Genomic DNA, 27,395 nt, shown 5'->3' with positions numbered 1-27,395 from the left:
ATTTTAGACAGTTTCTTAAACCTGGAGGTCAGAGGTAAGACAATGATGGACCTCCGTCTCATTCTCTAGGCTTCTGAGGAGACAAGGGACCTGTTGGGACCCAGGCCCCACACCCTCCAGCTGTGGATGGATGTGATGACCCAGGAGGAAGGCTGGGGGGATGGAGCAAAAAAGAAGAGAAGATCAGCCCTCCTGCCGTAGACTCAGAAAGCCCCAGACACAGGGCTAAATGGTCCTCTAAGAGGGTAGAGGTTCACACACAAGGGCACGTGTGTAACGGAGCACAGAGCAGACACACGTCTGACCCCCTGGGGGCTTCCCAGGTGGCACTAGTGGTAAAGAACCCGCCTGCTGACGCGAGAGGCATCGTAAGAGATGCAGGTTCCATCCCTGGGTTGGGAAGATCCCTGGAGAAGGCAGTGGCAACCCACTCCAGTACTCTTGCCCCGAGGATCCCACAGACAGATGAGCCTGGCGGGCCACAGCCCGCAGGGTCACAAAGAGCCGGACACGACTGAGGCGACTTGTCACACAAACATGCACGCACTGACTGCTCCAAGGTGGCTTGGAGCCTGATGCAGAAACTGGACACAGCCCGACTGCACAGAGCATACAAGGTGCGCATGCACACACACACGTACACACACGTACACACACAGCACACACACATGTATACACACGTACACATGCACACACACGTACACACACGTACACACACAGCACACACACATGTATACACACGTACACATGCACACACACACGTACACACACGTACACACACATGTATACACACGTACACATGCACACACACACACGTACACACACGTACACACACATGTATACACACGTACACATGCACACACAGACACACACACGTACACACACAGCACACACACATGTATACACACGTACACATGCACACACACACGTACACACACGTACACACACAGCACACACACATGTATACACACGTACACATGCACACACACACACGTACACACACAGCACACACACATGTATACACACGTACACATGCACACACACACACACGTACACACACAGCACACACACATGTATACACACGTACACATGCACACACACACACGTACACACACGTACACACACATGTATACACACGTACACATGCACACACACACACGTACACACACAGCACACACACATGTATACACACGTACACATGCACACACACACACACGTACACACACAGCACACACACATGTATACACACGTACACATGCACACACAGACACACACACGTACACACACAGCACACACACATGTATACACACGTACACATGCACACACAGACACACACGTACACACACAGCACACACACATGTATACACACGTACACATGCACACACACACACACGTACACACACAGCACACACACATGTATACACACGTACACATGCACACACAGACACACACGTACACACACAGCACACACACATGTATACACACGTACACATGCACACACAGACACACACGTGCACACACACATGTATACACACGTACACACAGACACACACACGTACACACACAGCACACACACATGTATACACACGTACACATGCACACACAGACACACACACGTACACACACAGTACACACACATGTATACACACGTACACATGCACACACAGACACACACACGTACACACACAGCACACACACAGTACACACACATGTATACACACGTACACTTGCACACACAGACACACACACACGCACACACACAGCACACACACGCACATACACAGTACACGCACATGTACACACATGTACACATGCACACACAGACACACACACGTACACACACAGCACACACACATGTATACACACGTACACATGCACACAGAGACACACACGTACACACACAGCACACACACATGTATACACACGTACACATGCACACACACACGTACACACACAGCACACACACATGTATACACACGTACACATGCACACACACACACGTACACACACAGCACACACACATGTATACACACGTACACATGCACACAGAGACACACACGTACACACACAGCACACACACATGTATACACACGTACACATGCACACACACACACACGTACACACACAGCACACACACATGTATACACACGTACACATGCACACAGAGACACACACACGTACACACACAGCACACACACATGTATACACACGTACACATGCACACACAGACACACACACACGTACACACACAGTACACACACATGTATACACACGTACACATGCACACACAGACACACACACGTACACACACAGCACACACACAGTACACACACATGTATACACACGTACACATGCACACACAGACACACACGTACACACACAGCACACACACATGTATACACACGTACACATGCACACACAGACACACACACATGCACACACAGTACACACACACGTATACACACGTACACATGCACACACAGACACACACACACGTACACACAGCATACACACATGTATACACACATGCACATGCACACACAGACACACACACACGTACACACACAGCACACACACATGTATACACACGTACACATGCACACAGAGACACACACACGTACACACACAGCACACACACATGTATACACACATACACATGCACACAGAGACACACACACGTACACACACAGCACACACACATGTATACACACGTACACATGCACACACAGACACACACACATACACACACAGCACACACACATGTATACACACGTACACATGCACACACAGACACACACATGCACACACAGTACACACACACGTATACACACGTACACATGCACACACAGACACACACACACGTACACACACAGCATACACACATGTATACACACATGCACATGCACACACAGACACACACACACATACACACAGCATACACACATGTATACACACGTACACATGCACACACAGACACACACACACGTACACACAGTACACACACATGTATACACACGTACACATGCACACACAGACACACACACACGTACACACACAGCACACACACAGTACACACACATGTATACACACGTACACTTGCACACACAGACACACACACACGCACACACACAGCACACACACGCACATACACAGTACACGCACATGTACACACATGTTCACATGCACACACAGACACACACACGTACACACACAGCACACACACAGCACACACACATGTATACACACGTACACATGCACACACAGACACGCACAGACACGCACACACACAGCACACACGCACATACACAGTACACACACATGTACACACATGTACACATGCACATACAGACACACATGTACGCACATGTACACACATACGCGCATGTGTGCACACACATGTACACACATGCACACACGTGCACACATGTACACACGTGCGAACACATAGTACACACATATACATACAGACACACACATATGCACACACATACACACAGATACACACATACATACACACATGCGTACACACATACACACATGCACACACCTACACACATGCATACATACGCACATACACACACATGCACACACATATACACACATACATACACACACACACACAGAGGCTGTCAAGCTGTGCCTTATACCGGAACACGAGCAAGCAAAGTTTTATCAACTTAAGGAGCTGAAGGGTCAAGCCCAGAACTGGGGCAGAGATCAGGTGCGCCTGTCACCCTAGTTTCAGAAGACGTGGGCGGCATTTCCATTTACGTAGGCACAGGCGTCAGTAGAAACTGCAGCACCACTAGTTTCCAGAAACACTTGGTACACACTCCAGTCCTTCCACCTGCCTGTTCAGAGACTCCACAGCTATCTCACACTCTTGTAAATTCCCAGTTATATCTGTACTATTAGATTATCCCTAGGAGGTTGGATGCCCCTTGAAGGCACGGTCCATCCCCACTCATCTTTTCACGCTGTGGGATTAACATAAAACCTTTCAGTTCCACCTTAAGAAATCCCGCTTCCCCAAACCTCCTCTGCTGAGGAAGATAATTCTACTGCCTTATATGAAGGAAGACCTGGGGCTGAACGATTCTACCACCATCACATTCCATGTTATTTCCAATGAATAACGGGCAAAATTTTGCACCATAAGGTCAAGGGACTGTTGAGAAAAAAAATAGGAATCTGGCGATCTCGCTACTGGGCATATACCCAAGGGACTCAGAATTTAAAAAGACACATGTACCCCAATGTCCATTATAATATCTAGGGCATGGAAGCAGTCTAAATGTCCACCAACAGATGGATAAAGAAACTAGTACATATACACAATTACTCAGCCATAAAAAGGAAAGCATTTGAGTCAGTTCTGATGAAGTGTATGAAACTAGAGCCTATTATACAGAGGACCTCACTTGGATATAAGGTTGCTGCAGATGTTGTTGTTGTTGTTTGGTCACTAAGTCATGTCCGACTCTCTGCCACCCCATGGACTGCAGCACACCAGGCTTCCCTGTCCTTCACTCTGTCCCAGAGTTTGCTCAAGTTCATGTCCATTGAGTCAGTGATGCCATCCAACCATCTCATCCTCTGTCGTCCCCTTCTCCTCCTGCCCTCACTCTTTCCCAGCATCAGGATCTTTTCCAGTGAGTCAGCTCTTCGTATCAGGTGGCCAAAGTATTGGAGCTCCAGCTTTAGCATCAGATCTTCCAATGAATATTCAGGGTTGATCTCCTTTAGGATGGACTGGTTGGATCTTGCAGTACATGACTCTCAAGAGTCTTCTCCAACACCACAGTTCAAAAGCATCAGTTCCTCAGTGCTCAGCCTTCTTTATGGTCCAACTCTCAGATCCATACATGACTACTGGAAAGACCATAGCTTTGACTAGATGGACCTTTGTCAGCAAAGTGATGTCTCTACTTTTTAATACACAAACTCATACCTCCTCTTAAGTTAGTTTGCTAGTTTGTCAACTGTATTTTGAATCCCTGAATCTCCTTACAGGGCAGGAAATACAGACTTACTTGCAGAAGAATTTGTGTTCATTTAGAGATGGGCACAGATGACAAAAAATACCCCCAAAACAAACAAAACCCTCCACACCATCTGTGTTTATATACATTTTTATATGTTTGCCACGATTGCATCTTTGCAAATTGCATAAAATTAGGTATCTGCTCACTGCTTTCTCTTCCCTGGTTATCTACCCTCAGCCAGTCTCCAGCTGTGAAATACGGAGGCTCAGCCTTGGAATAAAAAGGAGGACCCGGGTGAAGCCAAAGTCGGGTTTAGAAAATGGGTGTCCCAGCACAGGTGTTACCAGCTAGACCTCAGAGCCTCCTGAGGATTCACTCTCCTTCCTGGAGAAAATGCCGGCGAGCCTCTTGCACAAACATTCACACCAACTGGGACTTTGAACCAGAAGGCTCTGTTTATTCAAAGATGCCTGGAGAAGTCTCCAAAATTCCCAGCTTGTGGGCATCTGAGAATTCATGACCAGATGCAGACTCTCAATCTAAAGGCATGCTGTGGTGGGTGATGAAACCCTTCACCCTTTTGAGCCCCTCTGCAGAAAGCGCCAACCTGACAAGGTCACAAGATGAGCAGCTTTGCCAGTGACCAGGACCACCTCCCACACTGCCACGAGGATAAGGAACTAGAGATGCACCTTATGCCAACATCACGTCAGAACCCAGACTTTCAGAAACCTCCCAAGAAGCCAGGACATTGCAATTCCATCTCTTCGGTTAAGAAAAAAACGCCCCTGCGATGATTCATCTCTGCTAAAAATGGCAAACTCATGATCTTGCTGGCATTCATTTCCCATCTAAAATAAATATACCATAATTCCGCATCTCTGATCACAACGGCAAGTTTGAGAGATCAACAATCAGGTTTGAATGTTAAAAGAAAATCCTTTTTCCCCTCTTCTTTGCCAGCAGCTAAGTATAAACGAGAGCCAAGAGAGATGCGGGAAGCCAGAGGGCACCACCAGTGCCCAGCGGCAGCCCTGTCTGCTCTGCCGTTTGCACCCGTCCTCAGCTCCCATCCTGGGGGTGTCCATTCAGATACTGCAGTGGCATCTTCTTGTCATGGTTCAGTCGCTCAGCTGTGTCCAACTCTTTGCGACCCCATGGATTGCAACCATCTCATCCTCTGTCGTCCCCTTCTCCTCCTGCCTTCAATCTTTCCCAGCATCAAGGTCTTTTCCAATGAGTCGGTTCTTCACATCAGATGGCCAAAGTATTGGAGTTTCAGCTTCAGCATCAGTCCTTCCAATGAATATTCAGGACTGATCTCCTTTAGGATGGACTGGTTGGATCTCCTTGCAGTCCAAGGGACTCTCAAGAGTCTTCTCCCACACTACAGTTCAAAAGCATTAGTTCTTTGGCACTCAGCCTTCTTTATGGTCCATAAAGGGCGTCAGATGACCTGCTGGGAGCTGGGGTTTCATCGGTGATAGATCAATCCAGCCTCTGCTTGTCCCACTGGCCTGTATTCCAGGCAGGTTCACAGAGCATGAACACAAGTAAACACAAACACTGGATAAATCATGAAGCTTCTAGGAAGAAAAAGAGAAGGATGCTCTGGGAGAGGGAGGCAGTTGACAGTGACATGAAGGCCCCTTGCAGGACACGATCTTCAGCTCTTCACCTGGAGGGGAGGACTTAAGTTCGCCCCGTGAGTGAAGGCAGGCTGCGGTCACCTCTGCCTGCGTTCTGGGGGTGACCGGGGTGGGCCCCAGCTCCAAGACCACGCTGGGGAGAGCGGCCATGCTGAAACGGCGAGGACAAAGAACGGCTAGGCTTGCGAGAACACAACGCCCCTGAGCACACAGGGGAGCCCTCGTTTTCACAGAACTGTAGACGCGACCTCAAGGCGAGGGTGGAAAGTCAGAGAGCACTTGGAGAAGCAGTGCTTCCTTGCAGCACCTGCCGCTGAGCTGAGCTCACAGTGGGCTGGGAAGGACCGAGGCGGCAGGAGGAGCCTGTCCTTCTCTGGCTCGCTGGGCTCTGGGAAGGCACTGATGAGGGCCGCCGGCATGCCCACTCCACTTTTCACCAGGAGCGAAACGTGCTTAACACTAACAGATACATAAATAAAGGCTTCCTGACGGCTTGCCTCCTGTGGGGCTAACCTGTCCGAGTCAAGACTGGGAAGTCCCTCTGCTGCTCGGTCGCTGGGGCTCAAAGTTCTCTCCTCCTCTGCCCCACCCATCAGTGGAAAAGTACTGGCATGTCCGCGGCTGGGTTTCCTCCAGGGGTCCCTGCGGGGGCCGGTCTGTGCCCCCTCTACCAGCCCTCCCCCGACAGGGAAGCCCCAGCCCACAGGCCTGAGCTCTAACTTTCCTCTCTGGCCCGCCTGGTTTCACACCCTCGAACAACCCTGCCCGAATAACCAAGCAGTCAAGCGGGGCCAGGAGCCAGGAAATATGCCTTGAAAAGCAGCGAGCACTTCAGCTCCGACCGTTGGCAGCTTGGCTGGGACGCTGCCCAGCGCCGACAAGGAACACGGTGACCTGGGGGTGCTGGGTGGGGTGGAGGAGAGGCAAAGCCCCCACGCCCCATAAAACAACAGCAGACGGTCAAGTGCCCCAGGAGCGCAGGGCGATCCTGACGGAGGCGCTTCCCAGGGAGACAGACAGTTCTGGCCGGGCAGGCAGAGGGGGACGCGAGGGCCCTCGGGCTTCTCTTCGGAAGGCGACACAGCGGGCTGGCCGGGCGCGCACCTGGGCTCGGGGCGGGGGGCAGGCCGAGCCCTCCAACACTTGTTCAGTGTTCCCCGACCTGGCAGCCCCGAGCTCCTCGCCGGCAGCGGGCAGGCTTTCTCCTCCTTGGGGGGCCACGCCCTCCCCAGGCACAGATTCCCTCCAGCCAAGTGTTTGGTCCAAGCCCCCCGGGCTCTGACCACAAAAAGCGCCCTTTTCTTTGGCGGGCTCTCACCTCGGACGTGAGGCACCCCAGAGCCAAACCGCCTGCTAAAAGGACATCCCCAGAACATTTCTTTCGAGTCAGAGGGTCCGTGGCTGTTGGCCACCAACAGCACATCCTTCCCCTCCATCCCCCCCACGTCCTGGGGCCTCCAGAACGGCTCCCTGGGCCCCTGCCCTCTTTACGCCCCGAGAGCAGACACCTAAAGACACTGCTGGCTCACGCAGGGGGCTCCTGGCCGACCCAGAGCGGGCCGGGCAGGTTTCCGGTCAGAGCCAAGCTGTCCAACAGAGTTGCACGTCAGTGCCGCTGTACCCATTCCAACATTTCAGTAAAACTGCAAAAAAAAAAAAAATAATAATAATGGCAACACCCTTCCCCAGGGATTGAGAGGGACAAGGGGTGAGGGGTGGGGTGGGGTGGGGAGACTCCAGCCTCCCCTTGAAACACTCCAGTGTGCTCTTGGAAACATTCCACCCGCATAGTGGGAGAAAAAGACATTCTTCACGCGAGTTTAGAGGATTTTTGTTATTAAAAAAAAAAAAAATTTTTTTTTTTTTTAGGTCATACAGAACCTGGTTGTGAAAGGAAAAGAAAATGCCAGCCCTGTTTGACAGGCATCAGATTTATGACCGTTTTTTAAAGCCTCAAGTACGTCACGAGAATCGGCCCACCCACCGTCCTGCCCCTACTGTAAACACGGCCGGGGCCCCTTCCTGCCCTCGCTCTATCGAATCTGCGGTCCCTCACCTCTGAACGGCCCTTGTTCCCTCGCCTTGGCCTCCGGGGGCTAAAATGATGCCTGGCCGTATATATATGGACGGTACACCGTGCAGCTCTCTGGACTCAACCTCAAAGACAAACAGGGCCGACTCACGCCTCCACCATCTGCAGGCAGGCCGCAGATGTTAATAAACACGGTTGGGGTTTACGGTCCGCCCATCGGGTTCTCCATCCATTTTACACCCGACGAGTCAGGAGACCGTTGTGTGTGGTTTTTTTTTTTTTTTCCCTTTCCCTCATCTCTTAACATACGAACTCAGTAAACTGTTGTCAGGCTTGGCGATAAATTTATGAATTTTGGCCTCCAGATGTGGCTGGAAATAAAAGTAAACACAGGGAGCGAGCCACTGCGTTTCAGGTCTGTGCCCGGTGAAGCTGAGTCTGCAAAAAAGTACCAGGGCGGAAAGAGACTCGTTTGCCCTTTTCAACGAGACACCAGGATATCTGAAAGGTAAGGACGCCATTCAGAGCAGGAAAGAGACACCAATTTTAGAAAACTGGAAAATTTTAGGGTGAGGATTAGAGTGCAGAGATTTGCATCCCTATTCAGTGAGAGTGAAAGTGTTAGTCGATCAGTCGTGTCCAAGTCTACATGACCATGGACTGCAGCCTGCCAGGCTCCTCTGTCCATAGATTCTCCAGGCAAGAGTACGGGAGTGGGTTGCCATGCCCTTCCCCAGGGGATCTTCCGGACCCAAGGACTGAACCCAGGTCTCCTGCATTGCAGACGGACTCCACTGTCTGAGCCACCAGGAAAGCCCACTCAGTCATTCAGAACTGAACCCCTCCCTGGGACCAGGACACAAGCCTGTCGGAGAAAGTCTTCAGATGAGAAAGAACTGAAAAAAAAAAAAAAAAAAAAACGCCTTTCATGAGATCTTCTTTCCCAGTACCACCTATCCAGGAAGAACCAAAGACAGGGGAATATTCAGAGAAGACGCAAAGGGTCAAGCGTATCCTGACAGGTCGGTCAGTTCCAATCAGGAACCAATAGGTTGTACCAGATTGATACAGACTGACATTAAGTCAGAAAGAGAAAAACAAATATCATGTATCAACACATATACAGGGAATCTAGAAAAACAGTACAGATGAACCTATTCCCAGGGCAGGAAAAGAGACACAGATGTGGAGAACGGACATGCAAACATGGAGGGGTGGTGGGAGGGAGGGAGGGGAGACAAATCGGGAGATTAGTATCAACATATATACACTCAGTTCAGTTCAGTCGTTCAGTCGTGTCCGACTCTCTGCGACCCCATGGACTGCAGCACGCCAGGCCTCCCTGTCCATCACCAACTCCTGGAGCTTGCTCAAACCCATGTCCACTGAGTCAGTGATGCCATCCAACCATCTCATCCTCTGCCGTCCCCTTCTCCTCCTGCCCTCGGTCTTTCCCAGCATCAGGGTCTTTTCAAATTAGTCAGCTCTTCGCATCAGGTGGCCAAAGGATACATACACTGCAGTGTGTGAAATAGCTAGCTGGTGGGAACCCGCTCCAAGCAGGGGGCGCTCAGTTCAGGGCTCTGCGATGACGGAGATGAGGGGGATGGGGTGGGGAGACCCACGAGAGAGGGGATACGTGTATCCTTACAGCTGATTCACGGTATTGGGCAGCAGGAACTAACACAACATTGTAAAGCAATTACACTCCAGTTTAAAAGGGGTGGGGGAGGGCACTCGAAGGCTTTTCAAATCAGAAATCCAGCTAACCTAACCAGAGTAAGACGAAGGACAGAAAATACCATCCACACCTGAAAAGGGCCGTGTGTTATAACTTGGCATTTCTTATGCTTTCTCTTTGGAAGAAAAACAGAGAGAGAGATGGGGCCTGAGGCATAGCATTTGAGTGAAGCGAACACCACATCTCTTTCTGGAGTGTGTTTGTTTTAGCCGAGTAATGAAACAAAAAAATTCATAAGGCAAAAGTTTTCTTGGTAACAGTTCAGTAGAAATATTTGTGAAGTCATGACCAACTGCACTTTGCTAAAGATGCTCCCCTCTGGAAATGGCTTGGCAAGGTGGGGACGATAGGCTGCAGTGTGTATTAACAGGGTGGGCAGTGGTCGTTACAAGCCCTCTTTGTTCCAGAGTAAAGGCCAGTAACTGACCTCCAAACATCAAGGAGCAGAACCACATGTGCCTGAAGACTGGATCCAGGAAGCCACTGGGAGCCGAATCTTTGGAGAGAGGTCATTAGCAATACACTAAAAGAAATTCATTCAGCTTTTCCAGCAATGGATTTTATATCTTGTTTTCTTTTTTAACTGGGACTCTAAGATGAACTTATTTTTTTTTTTTTTTTTGCCAACAAAGGTCCATCTAGTCAAAGCTATGGCTTTTCCAGTGGTCATGTATGGATGTGAGAGTTGGACTATAAAGAAAGCTGAGCACCGAAGAATTGATGCTTTTGAACTGTGGTGTTGGAGAAGACTCTTGAAAGTCCCTTGGGCTGCAAAGAGATCCAACCAGTCCATCCTAAAGGAGATCAGTCCTGGGTGTTCATTGGAAGGACTGATGCTGAAGCCGAAGCCCCAATACTTTGGCCACCTGATGCAAAGAACTGACTTATTTGAAAAGACCATTATGCTGGGAAAGATTGAAAGCAGGAAGAGAAGGGGACAACAGAAGATGAGATGGTTGGATGGCATCACTGACTCAATGGACATGAGTTTGAGTAAACTCTGGGATTTGGTGATGGCCAGGGAGGCCTGGCGTGCTGCAGTCCTTGGGGTCGCAAAGAGTTGGACACGACTGAGCAACTGAACTGAACTGAAGATGAACCTTAAAGAATTTTTTCTATGGATAAGAAATCACAGGACCATTAGGTTATATTCTCGGGAAGACTCATGAAGGCTCTATTATCAATTCTCCACTGCCGTACTCCAAGGTAATCAGGGGCCGAAGGCATGGAGCTAGTTGGCTCAGCTTACAGACCTATGTGTGCATGCTTGCTGCTTCAGCAACATTCTGATGCTATGGACTGTAGCCCACCAGGCTCCTCAGTCCCTCAGATTCTCCAGGCAAGAATACTGGAGTGGGTTGCCACTTCCTCCTCCAGGGGATCTTCCTGACCCAGGGATCAAACCTGCATCTCCTGTGTCTCAAGCACTGCAGGCAATTCTTTACTGCTGGGCCACAGGGGAGAACCTTATACACCTGAAAAATGCTTTATTTAGCCTGATGTGTGCTTTAACCTTTTTTTAAAAAAAATTAGGTGATAAGATGTAATGATGGGAGATTTTTTTAGGCTTTGCATAAAAATCTAGATTTCTGGATGGTCTTGAAAAGTGAGAAGATCCATCTTCCTCACACCTATATTCCTACACAGGAACAGGTAACCAGAGTTGAAAAGCTGTCTCTTTAAGGCAGGGCATGGGCCCTCCAGTGTACTGCAACCCACACCACGCCAAAGCGCAAGCCGTAATCATTTGAGTTAACCTCCTGGACCCTGTAAGCATCTGAATTTGTAATTCCTGGTAAAAAATCATCTCCACAGTGCAGTTTTAATTCAATCTTTCTCATGTGAATGTCAACAATGGACGTTGACCCGCTAAGCCCTTCCACATACGTGTGAGTAACACGGCTTGGTGAACAGGGAGGACTTAATACCAGTTAAGTGTCACTTACAGATGCCCCAGTGCGAGCCAGCAGAACTTCCAGTGCTGTGACACTCCAAAGCTCTTAACCACGAAACGACTTGAGCATATGTGTTAGATATTTATAGTGAAAGTGAAAATCGCTCAGTCCTGTCCAACTCTTTGCGGCCCCATGGACTATACAGTCCACGGAATTCTCCAGGCCAGAATACTGGAGTGGGTAGCCTTTCCTTCTCCAGGGGATCTTCCCAACCCAGGGATCAAACCCAGGTCTCCCACATTGTATGTGGATTCCTTATTGTCTGAACCCCCAGGGAAGCCCAAGAATACTGGAGTGCGGAGCCTAGCCCTTCTCCAGCGGATCTTCCCGACCCAGGGATCAAACCAGGGTCTCCTATATCAGAGGCAGATTCTTTACCAACTGAGCTACCAGGGAAGCTGCTGCTTACTTAACAGCCGCCCAGAAGGACCTAAGAAAGCATCCAACAGACGTAAGGCATCTCTCCCTCCTCGCACATTTAAGTTACTGTCATACACAGATCACAGTATTAACGTATCCTCAGGGGGCCTAACATCCAGTAAGTGTGCATTTGTGTACGGACACAAGAGCCAGTTTGAAGGAGCTCCCACTGGCAAATCAGGGACATTTTGGTACCAAAATAATTAAAGTAAGTAGTAAACCATTGAATAACTAGTGAGTTCAGTGAATGGGCAGGTATATAAATAAATGAAGAGGAGGGAGGTCTCTCACCAACAGTGGAACACCAAGAACCAAATGATAAATGCTGAGCAACCACTAGAGGGGCAAGGTCACTGGCAACCATCATGGTAAAGGCGGGTTCAGGCAAGCATCACCACCGGATGCTAATTCAGGTAGGAGTTTCACTCAGGATCTTTGCATGACCTGAAAGTCTCCCCTGTAGACTATTCACTTGTTGCAAGGGAGAAAGAACACAATAGTCATACATGGGAGAACTCAGACAATACCAAACATGAACCATCAACATTTGCATCACCAGTTAGGACCAGGTGGATGCTGGGTACCTCCAGATGTGACACAATGAGAAAGATACCACAGCACCGAGCCAGGATTCCAGCCCAGAAAACAACCTGCATCTAATCACAAGGAAACTTCAGACACAACATGAGGACTTCTCCACTAAATGATGGAGGAGGAGGGAATGGCATCCTTTCAAAGTGTCCATGTCAATCATAACACATTCCCTTAAAGGCTGCAGAGCACGGCGTACACACAAGACGTGCCAAGGAGTAAAACAGAGCCCTTGGTTTTGAAAAGCCCACATTACAGGTAAACATTAGGTCATAGTGAGCAGCTAAATGAATGCCAACAGGTAAAGAGATAATGATTTTAGCCTAAAACTTTACCCCAAAACTTACAAATGAGTTTACCCTGATGAGAAATGAGGATACCCACTGCAGAGCATCATCTAGGGCCAAGAGGCCACTGGCCTTCATAGGTAATAAACTCGAGGAGGTGGACAGAAAAAAGGACACGAAGAGCTGACATGTGAAGAAATTTCAGGGTTAAGGATGCAAATTTGGGAGTCATTTTTATTAACATGAAGGGTGTGTCGAAAACCACGGCAGTGGGTTGGAATTTATAGAGACCAAGGGCCGACGTTCATCCATGAACAGAAGGCAGGATGAGAGGGCGTCTGAGGGTGGTCAGCATGCAGCAGTCAGGAGTGAACAGGGGGTCAAAACTAAGAAGACACAAGCAGATCTGAAGTGGTTTAGAGGTGCCCACACAGAAGACGTACGAATGCTGGAGCTGAGATTCCAAGAGGGAAGGATGGGTACGTGGTTAAAATCAGAAGCAGAATTCACAGCAATCCTGAGGCTGTCTGTGCAAGCAAAGAAGCAATGAAGTGGCCACGCCTGAGAAAAGTGTGAGGCTAAGAAAGGGCCTTATCCGTGGTCATAGAGCGGGTCAGAGAGAGAAGCAGAGAGAAAAGAGGGAGTGATCATTTATGTGCATTTTCTCAGTCACAGTTGGGCTCTCAGCTCCGGAGAGAACCACAATCTAGGGCGAGAAGAAAGCCGTCAGGCCTTGGGAGGAACAGATGGGGAGAAGGCTGCAGCTTCAGTGTCAAGAAGGAACCGAGGATTTCCTCGGTGGCTCAGTGGCACCTGCCAATGCAGGGAACACAGGTTCAGTCTCCGGTCTAGTAGATTGAGATTGGGACCAATAGCTGGTCCCATGAGCCACAACTACTAAGCCTGCGACCTAGAGCAACAAAGAGAGCCCCCACTCACAACTAGAGAAAGCCAGCAACAAAGACCCAGGAGAGCCAAAAATAAAACAGTAAAGTAAGCAAACCTGGCCTTAAAACAGAGAGAAAGAACCGAACGGGTGAAGTTGAGGATGACAACATGAACAAACCTGACAGGCTGTGCTTCTGAGCACGCTCCCCTCCACTTGTGATGTGGGGAAGGACAGGGTTACATGGGACCAGGGAGAATGAGCACAGACCTGGGGGCTGGGGGGAGGCAGGAAGAGCCTGCGGACAACGGAGAAGGACGCGGTGGAGGCCAGGAGACGGCCTCCAGACGGGTGTCTGCATCCTGGTGGGAGCCCTCTCTCCTGTCTCCATCCCATTCTCTCCCTGAGGATCACTTACCTGGCTTGGGGAGAAACCATGGTAACAGGAAGCCCAAAGAAATGACTGAAATGCTAGGAGGACACCGCGCCGCATGGGGCAACGCTTCTGATTTCGGGGAAACTGGATCCTTCAGCAACAAAGGGCGAGGTGACAAGCGGGCCTCTGCTGACGGTTCCAACAACCGGACATGACCTTTGTGGGATGAGCAAGCTGGCTGCGGCCGTGGCCAGGCAGCAGATGGGAATCAACTGTGCCTGGGTTTCCAGTGTCCTGCTCGGGAGCTCCGGGAACGCTGAGCCCCGTGCCAGGATCATCCTCTCCCCCCGGCCAGCTCCTCCCACCCCCGGCCTGCTCTCACAATCCCCTTCACATCCGGCAAGCAGCAAGGGACCCAAGTGCACGCTGCTCCTGGGTCCTTGCTCTGCGTCCTTTTCCCCATCCACACCTGCGGCTCTGTAACTCTGGGATCACACAGGAGGGTGCTAGGGAATGAACACCGTGTCCTCCCCACAAATTCACATGTTGAAATCCCAGTCGCCAATCTGATGGTGTTTGGAGGTGGGGTCCTTTGGGAGGTAGTTATTTCATGAGGGTGGAGCCCTAATGATGGATGTGTGTGTGTGTGTGTGTGTGTGCACGTGCGTGCGAGCGTGTGTGCATGCATGCGCGCATTAAGTCATGTCCAACTCTTTGTGACCCCATGGACTGTAGCCCACCAGGCTCCCCTGTCCATGGAAGTTTCCAGGCAAGAATCCTGGAGCAGGCTGCCATTTCCTCCTCCAGGGCATCTTCCCGACCCAGGGATGGAGCCCGTGCCTCTTGCATCTTCTACACTGGCAGGCGGGTTCATTACCCTTGTGCCACCTGGGAAGCACCATAACGGGATTGGGGCCCTTATTATAAAAAGAGACAAGAATTAATCACCAAAAACTGGTCTATAAATCCAGGGTAAAATAAAGGCCTTCCTACCTTCCGGACAGGAATTTGCTTCTCTCTCTCTCTCTCCCTTCCCTCCTCTGTCCCTCCTTCTCCCCCCCCTAAGTCTACAACGAGAAGACGTCTGTCTGTATACCGAGACCCTGACCACACTGGCCCTGTGCTCTTGGACGTCTCAGCCTCCAGAACCCTGAGAAATAGATGTTTGTCATCGAAGCCCCTGGTCTGTGACAAACTTTTGTTAGAGCAGCCAGAGTAGACCAAGACAAAAAGCAAAGGCTTCAGATGAACGCAGAATGGAGCTGGGAACGTCCACTCTGCCACAGACAAGACTTCAAGCAGCCCAGAATGTCCCCTGCCCTACGCCAGGTACACACGCAGATCTCCATGCCACGACACGTTGGTCCAATCCACACCCGGTGGCATTACCAACACAAACAAAAACACACCCTCACCCCCTTCCTCCAGCTCCGATCTGAAGGACAATTTCTGACTTGATTTATTGGAGCCTGCGGTGGGCAGTGTTGGAGGGCCAGCATCACAGGACCCCATGTGGGGCCCACTGGAGCATCTCCCCCGAAGTGAAGGGACCCAGAGACCCACGGGGACCCACTGGCAGGCTTCCACATCTCTGGAATCCTGAAGATTTTACTCTTTTATTTTTTTTAACCCTGGGGAAATGGTACGAGATGGCTGCTGTCACCCTGGTGCTTCTGCAGCCAAGCCCGTCCTGCTGGTCCTCTGCCCGGACCCCTCCCCGGCTCCCCTCCCGGCCAGGTCCAGAAGTGTCTGGGATGCGCGCAGAGGAAATGCCGCGGCGGCCACAGGCACCCACAGCCCGCTCGCGCTCTGGTGGTCCTCGCCGGTGCGGTCACGGCTCGCGGCCAGACGCCCGCGGCCCTTACGCGCAGGTCCTGCCAACCACAGACGCTTTCAAACAGGGCCCGTGAAAGGGCGCTTCAGCTCCAGCCCTGCTCCGACTGACATCCTGGGAGACACGGTCCGCAAGGAAAATATTTTCTTAAAGTGACTCTCTGGTTTTGGAGGGATTACCTGCCATAGGGGAATTACTAATTTTTTCTTTTTCCTTTTTTTTTAAGGAAAGCATTGAGCCGCCCCTGGAAGAGCAGCCCTCGGAGAGAAGGGAAAAGAAATGTCACCCTCCTCTCTGTCTCTCTCTCTCCAGACCCGCCTGAATTTGAGGTTTGGCTCAAACGCCCAGGCGGGGCCGGCCGAGAAAGGTGGGGTGCAGGCAAGGCCACGTCCAGGAGCCCAGCAGCCGTCAACTTGAATCCCAACCCAAACCTCACCTAGCTCGGAATGCCGTGACCCACTTCATCTCGCTGGGCCTGGTGGCACCACCCAGGGAGACTCAGGACTCCTGACTTCACTGGGGAGCAGGGAGGTTAGCTCACATGTATAAAGCGTTTTGAAGATGAAAAGGGCCTGTGCCTAAAGGAGGCTGCTATTAGTATAACTACCTGTTAAAAAAGAGAAAAAGATTTCCATCAGGGTCTAACCACCCGCTCCCAGCATCTGCAGAGCCCGAGTTACAGGAAACCCATCCTCATAGACAATAACTCTCAGCTGCTTCTATTTATACGCAGCGCATGGAGACAGTGGTCCCCTAAGCTTGAGATGGCGAACAACAAGGGGGCGCCCGAGTTTGTTTTAGATGATGGGCAGATAGCAAAAAAGGACATCGACTCACAGCGGGAGGAGCACACTCTGTGTACCTTCTTATGTCTATTTCTGGTAATTAAAAAAATTATTATTATTATTTTTTGCCACACCGTGGGGCATGTGGGATCACAGTTCCCCAACCACAGATGGAACCCATGCCCCCTGCATTGCAAGCAGGGAGTTTTGTGTTTTGTTTTGTTTTTTAATTTTAATTGGAGGCTAATTACTTTACAATATTGTGGTGGTTTTTGCCACACATTGACATGAATCAGCCATGGGTGCACATGTGTCCCCATCCTGAACCCCCCTCCCACCTCCCTCCCCACCCCATCCCTCTGGGTCATCCCAGGGCACCAGCCCTGAGCACCCTGTCTCACACGTTGAACCTGGACTGGCAATCCATTTCACATATGGTAACATACATGTTTCAATGCTATTCTCTCAAATCATCCCACCCTCGCCTTCTCCCACAGAGTCCAAAAGTCTGTTCTTTACATCTGTGTCTCTTCTGCTGTCTCACATATAGGGTCATCATTACCATCTTTCTAAATTCCATATATATGCATTAATATACTGTATTAGTGTTTTTCTTTCTGACTTACTTCACTCTGCATAATAGGCTCCAGTTTCATCCACCTCATTAAAACTGATTCAAATGTGTTCCAATAGCTGAGTAATATTCCATTGTGTATATGTACCACAGTTTTCTTATCCATTCTTCTGCTGATGGACAGCTAAGTTGCTTCCACGTCCTGGCTATTGTAGACAGTGCTGTGATGAACACTGGGGTACACGTGTCTCTTTCAATTCTGGCTTCCTCGGTGGCAAGCACAGAGTCTTAAACACTGGACCACCAGGGAAGTCCTCTACCTTCTCTGTTTTTATTCCTGTTTTTAAAAAATATTTATTTGCTCATTTGGCTGGGTCAGGTCTGAGTTATGGCCACACGCGATCTTTCCTTGCAGCACCTGGACTCTCTAGTTATGGCTCTCAGGCTGAGTTGCTTTGTGGCATGGGAGATCTTAGCTCCCCAACCGGGGATCGAACCTGTGTCCCCTGCAAAGGGGATTCTTAACCCTGGGAGCATGGGGGAGGGCCCTGCATCTCCTTTTAACCCTACCGATTACCTGTGGGGAGAAGAGCTCCATCCCGTGCTGCTTCGGATGTCTGACACTTCCCCTCGTGATAAAGAGAAAAATAGCCTCTGAACCAGAGGCTTGGCAGACAAGAGCATCTACCTGGAATCTATAAACATGGTTTCGATTTCAACGTGCTCATTATTTTCATATTTACTTTGGATGTATGGGAAGGGATCCTGGTTCACTCAATTTCGTTTAAAAATAATGCTTCCTTAAGCCAGATTCTCTCAACCTCGGCCATCCTGGCCTTTCGGGCGGGATCACTCTTTGCGGTGGGGCCTCTTCTGTGCCTGTCAGGATGCTGAGTGGCACCTCTGGCCTCATCCGCCCGCTCAATGTCGGGAGCGCCTGCCCCCGCCCTCCCCCAGCAAGTGCGGACAGAAAGAAATGCCTCCAGGCAAGGCTCAGTGTCCCCAGGGGGTCAACTCCCTCCTCCACTGAGAGCCACTGCTTTTATTTATCTTTTTAAGTTATAAATGATTTTATACGTGATTGTCCAAGGGGAAAGGGCGGGGGGAAGAGGACTAAGTCAGGAGCTTGGGATCAACATACACACACCGTGCAGTGCTCTCCTCCGTCGGGTCCGTCCTGCGACCCCGTGGACGGCAGCCGGCAGGCTCCTCTGTCCACGGGACTCTCCAGGTGAGAATACTGGGGTGGGCTGCCACGCCCTCCTTAAAGGCACACTGCTGTGTATAGAATAGATAACCAGCAAGGATCTACTGTAGTGTACAAGGAGACCTACTCAATATCACGCAATAACCTACAAGGGAAAAGAACCTGAAAATGTGTGTAAACACGTCACACACACACACACAGCTAAATTGCTGGGCTGTATACCTAAAACTTACATGACGTTGTAAATCAACTATACTTACATAAATTTTTTTAAAAAAGAAAGAGAACCACTGCTTTTAACCTTGTTTTACGTCCCTGGATCTGTTCCAGTGTCTTCGGGTTTATAGTCTATGGGAACTTGACTTTGTATCCTACTGGTGTGAAAACTGTATAAATTGTTTAAATTTGTGTCGTAACTGGGTGAAAATTATATAAATCTTAATTATGTTGAATTGGTTCATGGTGCTTTTCAGGTCTACTATATGCTTCTACTTTTCTGTATATTCAATTAATCCTTGAGAATACGATATCAAAATGCCAACTAAAAAAGTCTCAATTTATCCACTTAAAAATAATTTTAACACATGGTAGAATTATATGTAACTTTGTTCTGCATTTTCCAAGTCTCCTATAAATGTGTTATCATACCTTCATCATTTTAAGACATAAAAAAGAGAACCGTTGCTTTTACATGGTCAGTTAAAAACATAATAATAGAATTAAATAGGAAGGGTTGGACTAAAATGGCTCCAGGCTTGGAAAACTGGTAACAGAGCAGCAGTCCTTCTGGGCCACGTCTGCTTCTGCACCAGAACCACAGTCTATGGCCTGAGGGCAGGCAGGCTGTGGACCCAAACAGCATCATTCCCAAAGACTCCGATAACAGCAGGGGCCTCTCCAACCATTTCTGAAAGTCACAGGCAAGAGTGCTTAGAAACCGTGTTCATTCCGGGCTTTCCCAGGGGTCAGGAAAGCCTGGGGGGTCAGGCCCTGATTATCAGATCTCCAGGCTCGGCAGACACCTGCTTGTCAAGACCGCCCAGAAGCCAGAGCCAGGGGGAGATGGGGCAGGCACTGGGAGCCGTGGGCCGAGCTGCTCAGAAACGTTCTGAGGACCCAGAAGGACCTCACGAGGTCTCCCAGGTCTTTCTTCCGACGGAGCAGGTGAGCTGCAGGGAGCGGGGCCCCGAGACGCCTCCCAGGGCACAGTTCCTCTGCCGCAGAGAGGGCCCCCTCTCAGCACGGGGCAGGGCAATTTGCAGGTTAAAGAAAATGTCACTGCCCTCACACCCAACGTATGAAGCAAAGGCTTATTAATGGGCTGCTTTCAGTGTTCAAAAATCAGCAGCTGCGGCGCGATGTAAATGAAAGCATGAAAACCTGCTCTGGCAGTCGCCCAGTGGGCAGGAGGGAAGCTTGCTCCGTCACCACCTCCAGCCCAGCGCCCACCGGGCGCCGGCTGTGAGCCCTGCTCACGTCCCCTCGCCACCACCGAGACTGCCTTTCCAAGAGCTCTCTTCCTTCCCTCTCTCTCTCTCCTATCAAGCATGTTCATTCCTCACCTCCTTCTCCCAAGATCACAAGGAAGCTAAGTGGCCAAACTTCCTGGTTCATGCAGAGTTGAAACTGTCAATTAAATAGACACCAGACCAAAAAAAAAAAAAAAGTCTTCATGTCGAAGACTTGGTGTCACAGCTCTGCCAGAAAAACTTCTCCATCTCACAAGCCCAGCACCGGGCATCTCAAACAAAGTCCAAATTACAAAAGGGGCTACTGTGGGCCACCGGCAGAAAGGAGGTAAGAGAAACAAGGACGGAGCGTTCTCAAAGCACCCGAGCCCTGTCTTCTGAGATGATAAACCAAAGGAGGATTGTGCGTGAGTGCTGTCGCCTCCGACTCTTGCGACCCCGTGGACTATAGCCACTAGGCTCCTCTGTCCATGGGATACTCCAGGCAAGAACACTGGAGTGCTCAGCCATTCCCTTCTCCAGGGGATCTTCCCAACCCAGGGATTGAACCTGGGTCTCCTGCATTGCAGGCAGTTTCTTAACCATAGGAGCCACAGGGAAGCCCAATTACAGACTCTGAACAAAGCCCACATAAGCCACACATGTCCCCAAGAGAACCAACGGCCCTGGTGACAGGCTTACAGCAGGATGGGATGAAGCAGGTTCTATAATCTGATTAAAGTTGCCTGTCGGCAGTTTTACGCTCCCCTGCTTATCCTAATATAAAAAATAACTTCTTTCCTGGAGTCTCACACGGGTAAACCCAGTGACATGAGAAAGATGCTAGTTGAAGAGCTGTCTTTCATGCCAGATTTGTTGTTATTTAGTTCCTCAGTCGTGTCTGAGTCCTTTGTGACCCCGTGGACTGTAGCCCACCAGGCTCCTCTGTCCATGGGATTCTCCAAGCAAGAAGACTGGAGTGGGTTGTCATTTCCTCCTCCAGGGGATCTTCCCGACCCAGGGATCAAACCGGCGTCTCCTGCCCTGCAGGCGGGGGTCTTCACCACTGAGCCGCCAAGGCTGGGTTCATCACCAGAAGGATGGACTGATAAGGAGGACTGTGTGGCATAAGTGTGGAATCTAGAAAAATCCTACAGAGGATCTTATTTGCAAAGCAGAAATAGAGACACAGAGATATGGACACCAAGGGTGAAAAGCACAAATTGGGAGGTTGGAATTGACATATATACACTACTGATACTATACATAAAATAGGTAACTAATGAAAACCTACTGTATAGCAAAGGGAGTTCTACTCCATGCCCTGTGAAGATCTAAATGGGACCTGGGTGCCTTCTCTCTAGTTACTGAGCTGTGGCCGACTCTTTGCGACCCCATGGACTTCACCAGGAGCCCCACCAGGCTCCTCTCTCCGTGGAATTCTCCAGGCAAGAATACTGGAGTGGGTAGCCATCCCCTCCTGCAGGGGATCTTTCTGGGTATCCTGGATTGCAGGCAGATTGTTTACTGTCTGAGACACCAGGGAAGCCCCGACCTAAATGGGAAGGAAATCCAAAACAAGAAGGGATCTTGTACATGCATGGCAGATTCACTGTGCCGGATAGCAGAAACTTAACATAAAGCAACCACACTCCAAGACAAATTACTACTAATAAAAAGAGTAGCACAGGTCCTCTGCTCCTGCCGAGACCAGGAGCTCCCAAACTTTCTCTGTTGAAGACGAGACAGTATGCAGTCTCGGAGGGCGAGGCGGGCTCGGTCACAACCACTCAATGAGGTTGGAAGCAGCCGTAGACAACACATAATGAATGGGCGGGGCTGAGTCCCAATAAAACTCTATTCACAAAACAAGAGGCGGCCAGCTTTGGCCCAAGAGCCACTATCTGCTGACCGCTAGCCTAGAACATTCTTCCCCCAGATAGCTGCTGCTGCTGCTAAGTCACTTCAGTCATGTCCAACTCTGCGACCCATGGACTGCAGCTCACCAGGTTCCTCTGTCCGTGGGATTCTCCAGGCAAGAACACCGGAGTGGGTTGCCATTTCCTCCTCCAGGGGATCTTCTAGACCTGGGGATTGAACCCGAGTCTCCCTCTCTCCTGCACTGAGAGAGGCTTCTTTATCACTAGTGCTACCTGCCTGGTCTCTATTCAAACGTTACCTCCAGAGAAAACCTCTCCTGGCCACCCAATCACTCCATCCCTTGCTCTCTTTTTTTCTCCTGGAATTTATCACTCACAGGTCTATTTGTGTCTCTGCATATAATCTGCTTTCCCTCCAGGGATGGAGAGCGAAGATTCTTTTCCACTGTGTTCACAACTACCCCGTGGCATTTAGTAGGCGCCCACTGAATATCTGTGGGATGAATGACTGGCATTGGCTCATCCATCTCTGCATGTCACCCAACAATGCACGTGGCTCATACTTCAGGGCAGGAGAAGAATAAAAAGGTCAGCCAGGTTATCAGACAACCTCCACGCCCCAGGGAGGCTGCGTGCAAAACCACCCTACTCAGATCTCTTCCACCCCTCCTCATTCTTCCAGAATCTCCAGAGAAACTAGACAGCAAAATGCTTCTTGGTACCAACCCCAGGTCACTGCTTTGAGCCACTGCAGAGAAGGTCCCAAGAGCCCACGGCACTGTCTCTTAGAATCTGCCAAACCTTCAGAGCATCCCACAGAGGATGTTAAGAGCGAGAAAAGGGGAAAAGCAACTCCCAGAGCCCGCCCTACAGCCCCCAAACTTAACCCTAACCCCAAGTCCTCTTTGGGAGGCTGAGCAAATACGCTTTTATCACAGAAAATAAAATCGGCCCTGACCCATCTAGTTATTGTGGGTCCTTGTTTCTGAACTCCAAACCGGTTTCTCAGGGCTGACACAGTGAAACCTGCCTTCCTAAACCCCCGGGCTTCTCAAGAAGCCCCAAACCTCCAACAGGGCACAGCCCACAAGGCTTTGCAGAGTGGATCCCAATCCCAGGCCCTCCCCCTCCATTGTGGTTCAAACCCCTCCAATCTCCAGCGACACACTGAGGATTGGAGGCTCTGCTTCTCCCTGGGGCAGCGGGGAGGCCAGACAGGACTGCTGGCTGCAGAAAGAATGTAATCCCACCAAACCCGCAAAGGAGCTGAGCCGAAGCTCTTCCCTCCGGTGCAATCTGATGGCCGGCTGACCCTTCCCCCGCGCCGGCCAGCCTCTCTGCCTCCTGCTCCTTGGGACTCGTCCTGAAGGCATTCCTGGCAGCCGCCAGCCTCCGGACAGCTCAATCTCAGTGGAAGTTTGTGGCCGCACTTTCTGTCCAACCGGTTCTGCCTTTTATTTTTGTTTCAGGGGAGGATTATCGCCATGGTAATGTCCAGATGACAGGGACCTGAGCGGGAAGAAACCCACCTGTATTCAAGCCTTAATCCCTGAGAGCGGTTCAGAAAGCAGCCAGCTTGGAAAATGAGAGACCTGGCCAGGGTTTAGTACCCAAGACAGGATAAACTAGGAAACAGCTGAGCCGCGGCCTGAAAGGAAACCCGGCCCTCTGCTTCCCACACTCGGGATGCTCTGAAACTGCCCCCCACGGGGAGGCTGGCTCCACCACGGTCTCATTTTCAGAAGGAGCGTGGCAGAAAGGAAACAGAAAGCAAAGTCTGAGATGAAGGGGGAGAAAGATGACGAGGAAAAAAGCAAGTGCTTCAGAGAACGTCCCACGAGCCAAGGATAACCATGGCGAGTGTGGTGCTGGTCGTTTCCCTGACGGCTCTGCCCACCAGATGCCCCCTTCTCCGCCCCTCTGCTCTCCAGGGCTGAGACAAACAACTCACAACTCAGCCCCTGGGTGTGAGCTCAGCACCCCAGCCACAAGCACCCTCTCACCGCTTCTGAGAAACTGCAGGCCCCAAGGCACACCTGCCCACCAAGGGCAAGAGAAGACGAGGGGTTGCCTGGAAATTCCTACCAACCAGGCTGGGATGGGGGCTTCCCTGGGGGCTCAGACAGCAAAGAATCTGCCTGCAATGTGGGAGGCCCAGGTTCAATCTCTGGGTAGGGAAGATCCCCAGGAGAAGGGAATGGCTCCCCACTCCAGTATTCTTGCTGGAGAATCCCATGGACAGAGGAGCCTGGCCGGCTACAGTCCATGGGGTCGCAAAGAGTCGGACAGGACTGAGCGACCAACAGACACACACGAACACGCACACACAGGCTGGGATGAACCGATAGGCACCCATGGGGCTACCAGCACATACGCAGGAGACAGCTGGACTCAACGAGTTTCTAAATATGAAGCTGGAAGGTCAAGTTATTGCTTTTCGGAAGCTTTGCTTTGGTTTAAATACGTACTGTGTACTAGTGAGTCCCGCAAACCAGTGAGCCAGCAAGCATCACGGATGAGTGGGCTTCCCCAGCCAGATCTCATCCCCCATTCATACGCCACGCAGTTGACCCTCATGCGAACCCCAGCACTGTGCCCTGTCTCTTCATTTAGTTGGTAAGGAGGCATGCACTGAATTCCCCCTCTTCTTGGCTCCCTTTCTAGGTGGCACTAGTGGTAAAGAACCAGCTTGCCAAGCAGGGGATGTAAGAGATGTGGATTCAATGCCTGAGTCAGGAAGATCCCCTGGAGAAGGGAACAGTCACCCACTCCAGGATTCTTGCCTGGAAAATCCCATGGACAGAGGAGCCTGGAGGGCTACAGTCCATGGTGTCGCAAAGAGTCAGACACGACTGAGCGACTAAGTATGTACATATCCTCAAGAGGTGCTCTATCTTAAAGGTTTCCAGTTCTTGCTACCCTGGAAGACTGGGGAAAGATACAGGCTTTTCAACAGGAGGGTATCACAGGTGAGCAAAAATAAAGATTTTATGAAAGTATAAAACAGAGTTAATTCAGCAATGACCGGTAACAGTGCAAAGAGAAGGGCTATCTCCTATCTGACTGTTTGGGAGTCAGGTTTGTAAGAGAAAGGGCAGTGGATGGGACTTCCCTGGTGGTCCAGGGGCTAAGACTCCGTGTCCTAATGCTGTGGGCCAGGGTTCAGTTCCTGGTCAGGGAACTAGATCCCACATGCAGCAACTAAGAGCTGGCGCAGCCAAATAAATATTTTTTAAAAGAGAGAGAGAGGGAAGGTGGTGGAAAGAGAAGCTGCTGCGATGTCTATTTCTTCTCTTATGAAGCATTCATGCAGAAGAAGGCCTGATGGACTAACTTTTCTAGAAGGTGCCAAGGCTCTAAGGCTGTTGCTGGGAGAAATAAGCAGCTGTCTGGGGCTGGTCAGGCCTTTCTGAAATCAATTAAAGTTTGCCAGCTCCCTCTAGCCACACGATTCGAGCATGTGGGCAAATGAGGAGACACCATGGTCGAATCGGGAATGTTTCTTGCAAATCATGGGTTTGGAGCAGGATTTTGCGGAGGGAGAGTCTTTGAGAAAAATGTTGGGATGGCTACAGAAAGCTAGGCTGTCTGTCAGAGTCGAGTCCTCCTTGAGATCCTGGAGATGGGGTTCTCACCAGCCTCCACGGGCACAGAGGCTATTCACACAGTCCTGTCTGACTCTTGCGACCCCATGGACTGCAGCCTTCCAGGCTCCTCTGTCCATGGGATTCTCCAGGCAAGAACACTGGAGTGGGTTGCCATTTCCTCCTCCAGGTGATCTTCCCAATCCAGGGATTGAACCTGGGTCGTCAGTAGCTAAAGATGAGGTCCCATAATGGATGAGGCATGTCTTTTAAAATGCAAACACACACACACCACACACACACACACACACACACAAAAGGTTCAGAGCCCCATCTCCTTAGCCTGGGATTTTTCAGGCTGAGGAGCTGGGTGTTACTCATGGGAACCAGTCCCTGTGAGGCCAATGTGGTTGAAACTCCTCTCCCAGGGACAACGTCACATCTCCCAGACACTGGCTCCCTTGGGAACATGTAAGCCGCTCCTCCAGAGCCAGGAGCAAAGGCTGGGGTGATTCATAACCCGCGCTCCCAGCCAGGTCACCCGTGGGTCCACGGCTTCCGTCCATTCCTCAGGCTCATCTCCGAGCCGCCTTCAGTCTCAGCTCCCACCGCACCCCCAACCCCTGGTCCTCAGACCACACAGCACAGGCTGTGACCAGCAGGGCTGGGAGCCGGGGTGGAGGGCCCAGCAGGCAGAGCCGACAAGGCAAGGGGAAAAGCTCCCTTAGTGGAAAAATTCAAAGCTCAGTTCCACCATCACCTCTCTTATTTTTTAAATTGTTACGAGTTTCCCCCACATTTATTCCTAATACCCAGTCTGACAGTTATGCTCATTATTGAGGTTATCATACTGCTTTGCATCTCGTCACTTAACAGAATGTCTTGAAGAAGCTTCCATGTCAGCACATAAAGGTTTACTTCACTGGGCTTTTGTTTTACTTAAGTATAGTTGATCCACAATTTGGTGTTAGTTTTAGGTCTACAACAAACTGATTCAATTATACAAATATATTTTCCACTTCTCTTCCATGATAGTTATTAAAAGATACTGAATATAGTTGCCCTGTGCTATACAGTAAATCCTTGCTGTTTATTTTATATATAGTGGTGCATGCGTTCAAAGTCACTTCAGTCCTGTCCGACTCTTTGTGACCCCCATGG

The 27,395-nt window shown here is 50.3% G+C and overlaps 1 long non-coding RNA gene across 2 annotated transcripts in view; it reads right to left on the bottom strand.

Annotated features, from left to right (window-relative positions):
* The window catches only part of LOC133057880 (uncharacterized), a 157,593-nt gene that overhangs the window by 35,662 nt on the left and 94,536 nt on the right, over positions 1 to 27,395 (bottom strand). The window lies entirely within an intron of this gene.

This window comes from Dama dama, chromosome 5 (assembly GCF_033118175.1).
Source record: "Dama dama isolate Ldn47 chromosome 5, ASM3311817v1, whole genome shotgun sequence".
NCBI lineage: Eukaryota > Metazoa > Chordata > Mammalia > Artiodactyla > Cervidae > Dama > Dama dama.
Note: the sequence above shows the minus strand (reverse complement) of the source record. Positions and strands in the feature narration are given on the sequence as shown.